Genomic DNA, 6,259 nt, shown 5'->3' with positions numbered 1-6,259 from the left:
CGATCTGGCCCCGGGGGGTGCTCCAACGGTGGCCTGACCCGCGATCGGGGCCCACCGATCGGCGGGCGGGCCTGCGCCGTGGGGGCACTCTTTTTCTTCCGCCCCGCCATGGTGTTCACCATGGCGGGGGCGGAATAGAATCCCCTGTGCTGCGCATGCGCCAGTATGACATCAGCAGCCGCTGACGCACCGGCGCTGCTCGGACTTCCGCCGGCTGGCGAAGGCCTTTTGGCCCCACCTGGTGGGGCGCCAAAGGCCGTTCGCTCCAGCCGGCGGAGCAGGTGCCACTCCGGCGCGGGCCTAACCCCTAAAGGTGCGGAGAATTCCCGCCGGGACCCCCCGCCCGCCGGGTAGGGGAGAATCCCGGCCCAGTACTCTCTGGTTCCAATTTTTTTAAAGCCGGTCTGTCAGATCTGTGGCCCTGATTGCTCAGACTGCGTGGTCATCCAGCGTGCCACTGAAAATCATCTTGCATGCCACTGTTGGCATGTGTGGCATCGATTGCTGACCCTTGACATATAGACTATCAGACGAACATAAATCTCTTTCAGAAAATAGGAAAATATGGTGTGGTGGCAATGCCACCGGTCTAATAGTCCAGAGGATCAAACTAAACCCTGGGTTTAGTGGGCTTGGGTTCAGATGGCAGTGAGTGGAATTAAAATTCAATTTATTAATACATTCAGTAAATTAATAAAACATTTGGAATTGAAAGGCAGTCTCAGTAATGTTGCCACAAAATTATCATTGATTTTTGTAAAATCCCATCTGGTTCACTAATGGCCTTGAGGGAATCTGCCACCCGACCTTGCTCTGGCCTACACATGACTCCAGGCCCACGGCAATGTGGTTAACTGCCCTCTGAGATGGCTGAGCAAGTCACTCGGTTTAAGGGCAATATGGGATGGGAATCAAATGCCAGCCTTGCCAGTGGTGCCTTTGTCACACATCCCACGGCAGAATAAAACAAAAATTAAACACTGGAGATATCACTGGTGCTTGGCCGTTGCCACAAATGCCGTTTCCTAACCGTTAATTCCATCACGTTCTGGCCACTGTCTCACTCTGTTTGCAACCTTAGTATTCTATTTAACCCTACGTTTCTGACCACAGATTCCCTCTGTCACAATCATCGCCTATTTCCACCTCAACAATATTGCAGATCTCTGCACCCCGCCCTCCCCTCAGCCCGTCAGCTCATGAAAACCTCATCCATGCTCTTGTTATCTCCTGACGCAACTGCGGCAATGCCCTTCCTGAATGTCCTCCCATTCTCCACTTCAAATAACCTGATTTTATCCAAAACCTTTGCATCCAAACTCAAAACAATTTCCAATACTCAATTGCCCCTGTGCTCGCTGCCTTACATAGCACTTGGTCCACCAATGCCTCAAAGTTAAAATTCTCAGTCTCACGTTAAAAAAATCTGTCCATGTCCTTGCCCCTCCCCTCTCTGTAGCTTCCTCCAACCCTCCGATAACTTGATTTCCTTCACTGCACCATTGGTGAGTGTGCCTTTCACAATTTAGGTTGTAAACTCCAGATTCCATCCATTGTACCTCTGTCCTTAACACACTTCCTAAAACCTATACTAATACCCACCTCCTTTGCCTCAGGGTTGTTTTTTTGCTGTCTGCTTACACGTGATTGGAAAATTAATTATGTTAAAGTTCTTATAAAAATAGGAGCCATGCTGCAGTTTAGAATATATAATTAATCCGAACTTCTTTTTTTGAAAGAGTACTCATTTTGTAAGCACCTTGGCGTATTTTGTTTTAAATGGTCGGATGGATTTGTGCTAGGTGAGGAGAAGATTTCATGTGAAAGACCATAAGACATGGGAGCAGAAATAGACCATTCAGCCCATCGACGTCTGCTCCAACATTCAATCATGGCTGATATAATAAGTTCAGCCATTTGTCCCTCAATTTCAGCTTGAGCGGTTGAGGGCCGAATGTAAAGAATAACAGTGGCATTGTGCACAACACAATCGTGAAAACTTCGCAACAATCTTCCAGTTCCCACTGAACATCCTGCAAACCATGCAACCTGAGGCCTTGCATTCCAGTTTCCTCTTTATACTTCTGGACAGATGTTAGAAAGTTCTCCTAAATTTCCATCCAGCTGCACATTATAAATAATTCAGATTTAAATGTTTCCAGTGGTATTTGTCAGGGTTTTATTCATCAGGGATGATGATGGCACGGTGCTAAGATCTATGTACATTTTTTTTTTAAAAACTCAGCTCACAATGATGTGGGTGTAACTGGCAAGGCCTTCATTTATTTCCTAGCTCTTCCAATTCCCCTGAGAAGGTGGTGGTGAGCTGTTTCTGAAATACGACAGAGAGGCTTGCTCAGCAATTTCAGGGGACAGTTAGAGTTAACAATGTTATTATGGGGCCTGCACTCATTCACGTGGAGGCCAGCAAAACCCCTTTCTCTAATGGACATTTGTGAACCAGATCCATTTCGCAACAAACCTCATAGTTTCATGGCCACCATTACTGATACTCACTTTTTAATTAACTGTTTATTTAATTACACTTTAATTAAGTGTATTTAAAGTCCCCAGTTGTCTTAATGGAACTTTAACTCACCTCTCTGGATGATTATTCCAGGCCACAGGATTATTAGTGCCATGGCATAACCACAATGCTACAGTATCATTGCAGTGGCCACGTTTCAATTGGCCTCTTCAAGGATGGGGAGTGACATTTCTTCACTGCAACCCATTTTTAATCAGTACTCTGGAAATAATTCAGATTTGCAGTAAATGCTGATCGGGTAGATCAGTTTCTGACTCAGCAAACCTCTGAGCCAGATGGTTGTGGTTTCAAGGTTTAAACACATAATCTATGCTAATACCTAAGTGCTGTTTACTGAGACAGTTCTGCACGCCCAGTCTTTTGGTTGAGGGATGAAACCTTGTCGTGATGGCAGGTGGACCTAAAAGATCCCACGGCATTTTACGACCTTGGCTAACATTTATCCTTGAATTGAAACAAATACATAATGTATTCCGACCCTTCATCTCTTTGCTGTACGTCGATTGTTGCTGTGTGCCTACTGTGCTTTCTTACATTACAACACTGACTACACCTTGAAAGTATTTCATTGGCTTCTGAAGCCCTTTGCAAAGTCCTGAGGATGCGATGGGTGTTATATAAATGCAGGTTCTTTCTTTAACATTTCTTCAGTTTTGACAGATCTGCATATTCGGTAAAGTAAGTTGCTCCAGTTGACTGTTGGTTTTGTATTGTATCATAAACCCCACAAAAGATTACAACAACATGCTGGAGTAATGCAATAGAGAGACATCACCAGGAACTACTAAAATCATTTCAAATGATCCAAAAGGCTAAACCCTCAGATAACCTAAATACAGACACATAGATTCTTCAGATAGCAAGTCATGTCCTTTAACACAGACATTTTGACTTGATATTTAGTTATTTAAAAATACAGAATATTTTTGCAAAACATTTTTTTAAAGTCTTAGTGCATGATCCAGCTGAAGTCTGTTGACACACTATGTATGTTGAGAAAAACATGAGGAGCTCTTCATTTCATTTATTAAACTGACCAAAACCTTTGACTCAGTAAATCGCAAAGCTCTGTGAATTCAGCTCCAAAGATTTGGATGTGCAAGAAACTTCATCACAATCCTGCAGTTATTTCAGCACGATGATGTCACCGACCAGTTTTAAAATGTTATTGTTTATTGTCTGTGATTAAATATATTTGGCGTGGCAGGGAGGGGGGAAAGGCAGGGAAATGTTAACCAACTTAACATCCACAGGAACAGAGAAAAAGGAGAATACAGGTGGAAGACGGGAGGGCTGGCTGAAGCGGCAGTGTGCACGAGAAGACAACGGCAGCGAAATCCGGCCGGGAGAAGCGAGGGGCAACACCGGCACCAGACCCATTTGAGGATTGCCCTCCGGAATTGCCTCGCCGGATATCATATCCTGTCTACATAATGGCAAAATATACTCTGTTCAAAAATCCAATAAAAAAACATTTATAAAAAAATATATATTTGGATGTTGGCATTTGTAATTCCTACCCTCAGAGCCATTGAGTCAGTTAAATAAGCCAGCAACAAGCTTTTTTGATTTAGAAAGGAAAAAAATTAGTTCATTTTCCCACAGCCTTTAAGGGGACCAGGGGTTATGGGGAGAAGGCAGGAGAATGGGTATGAGAAATTATCAGCCATGATTGACTGGCAGAGCAGACTCAATGGGCCGAGTGGCCTAATTCTGCTCCTATGTCTTATGGTCTTGTGGTCCTGGAGGTTAGTAAAGAAGAAAATGGGCCAGATCTAACCAAATGGGAACAGAGTCCCATAGCGAGCACTTTTAGCCGTGTGTTTCCCAGTGCTTGCAGTGCCGAGAAACATCCTGCTACTTAACCATCCGGTTAGATACGAGGACTCAGCAGGGAATGTGTACCCTGTGGCTGCACTCAGCCCCATTCTCTGTACTGCGGCGCTCCGCTCGCTGGAACTCTTCAATGCAACGGGAGATCTGGACACCAATTTGAAATGGCATCCCTATCTCCCTAGTTCCTGTCCTGACACCTGGGGCTGGATTCTCCGCGCCAAAATCGTGCGAGTCCGCCATGCTGCATGGGGAGGCCGCCACCGTGTGCAAGCGTGTACTCCCGACCGGAAGTGCAGGGCCCCGTATCCACAGCCAGAGCTGCGAGAAGCACTCCGGCACCTTGCAAGCCCCCTGCAGGTAGGAGAATCGCTCAGGACTTTCTTAAGGAACGTCCAGAGTGAAACGCCAGCGTTTTGACGCTGGCGTGGGGACATAGCCCTATTATTTGGATAATCCAGCCCCTGAAGCACGGGGCAGCACGGTAGCATTGTGGATAGCACAATCGCTTCACAGCTCCAGGGTCCCAGGTTCGATTCCGGCTTGGGTCACTGTCTGTGCGGAGTCTGCACATCCTCCCTGTGAGTGCGTGGGTTTCCTCCGGGTGCTCCAGTTTCCTCCCACAGTCCAAAGATGTGCAGGTTAGGTGGATTGGCCGTGATAAATTGCCCTTAGTGTCCAAAATTGCCCTTAGTGTTGGGTGGGGTTGCTGGGTTATGGGGATAGGGTGGAGGTGTTAACCTTGGGTAGGGTGCTGTTTCAAAAAGAGCCGGTGCAGACTCGATGGGCCGATTGGCCTCCTTCTGCACTGTAAATTTTATGATAAGTAATTCGATGATTAGATCGCTCCTCTGCACAGCCACGAACGAGACGAGACCCCTCACGACCGTTTGTTTGTCTACCCGAGGAAGTCCATCTCCGGGGTCTTGCTTTCATCCTGGCTGACAGATCCAGGACCTGTCCTTCTCCGGAAGCATACGAGGAGCCATAAGGCCGACCCCCTGGTCGAGAGGGTCCAGCTGCTGCACGTCAACCCCCAATATGCCTACATCGCGCACCAAGACAGACGGCATGATACGGTCTCCCTCCGGAACCTGGTGCCCACTGGTTCCCATGTTAACGCACCACCTTCCCCACCACCTACTGCCATCCCCTGAATCTCTTCCACCCCCCTGGGGCTCCTGTACTGTCCCGCACCTACACTCCCACCATCCACCACCTCCCTGCCTACCCCCATCCCTCAACCGTCGCCAAAACACCGGACCGAAGCTCCAGACAACACGCTCTCGGAGTCAACAACTACAACGCCCGTACCCGCCGCACCACCAGAGCTGAGGAGGTCCAAAAGAACAATCCGGCCTCCAGACAGACTGAACGTATGATGACCCCACTTCACTCCGCTGGACTTCATTTTTAACAGGGAGTGAATGTGGTGAATGTATTCACCATAATATAAGTTGTCTGTATAGTACTGTGGCCTATGGCCAGGGAATGGTAATATGATCTCCTTCCATGTATTGTACTGGAATGCTGGTGGGCTCATTGGATAATAAAGCCTATGTTCACTCGTTCTCATCAGGGCCGGTTTTAAGCCTATTTGACCAATTTCATCAAATTGGGCCCCGCACCTTAAGGGGGCCCCGCGCCAGCGGCGACAGAGTTACCGTTTGAAGCCTTTTCTGTATTCTAAGAGGAACTATAGGGTAGTTTTTCCTTTTGGGGAACGCACCGCATTACCGTCGACAAATCCTTCAGCCCTGCGCCGCCAAATCCTTCCGCCCAGGTAAGTAAGTTTCAAAATTTTAGTATATTAAGCATTTAATGGTTTTTTTTTGGTTAAAGACGAGCATACTACACGAAATATAAATATACATAAAT

Source organism: Scyliorhinus canicula, chromosome 18 (genome assembly GCF_902713615.1).
Source record: "Scyliorhinus canicula chromosome 18, sScyCan1.1, whole genome shotgun sequence".
Taxonomy (NCBI): domain Eukaryota; kingdom Metazoa; phylum Chordata; class Chondrichthyes; order Carcharhiniformes; family Scyliorhinidae; genus Scyliorhinus; species Scyliorhinus canicula.
This window is presented reverse-complemented; position numbering follows the sequence as displayed.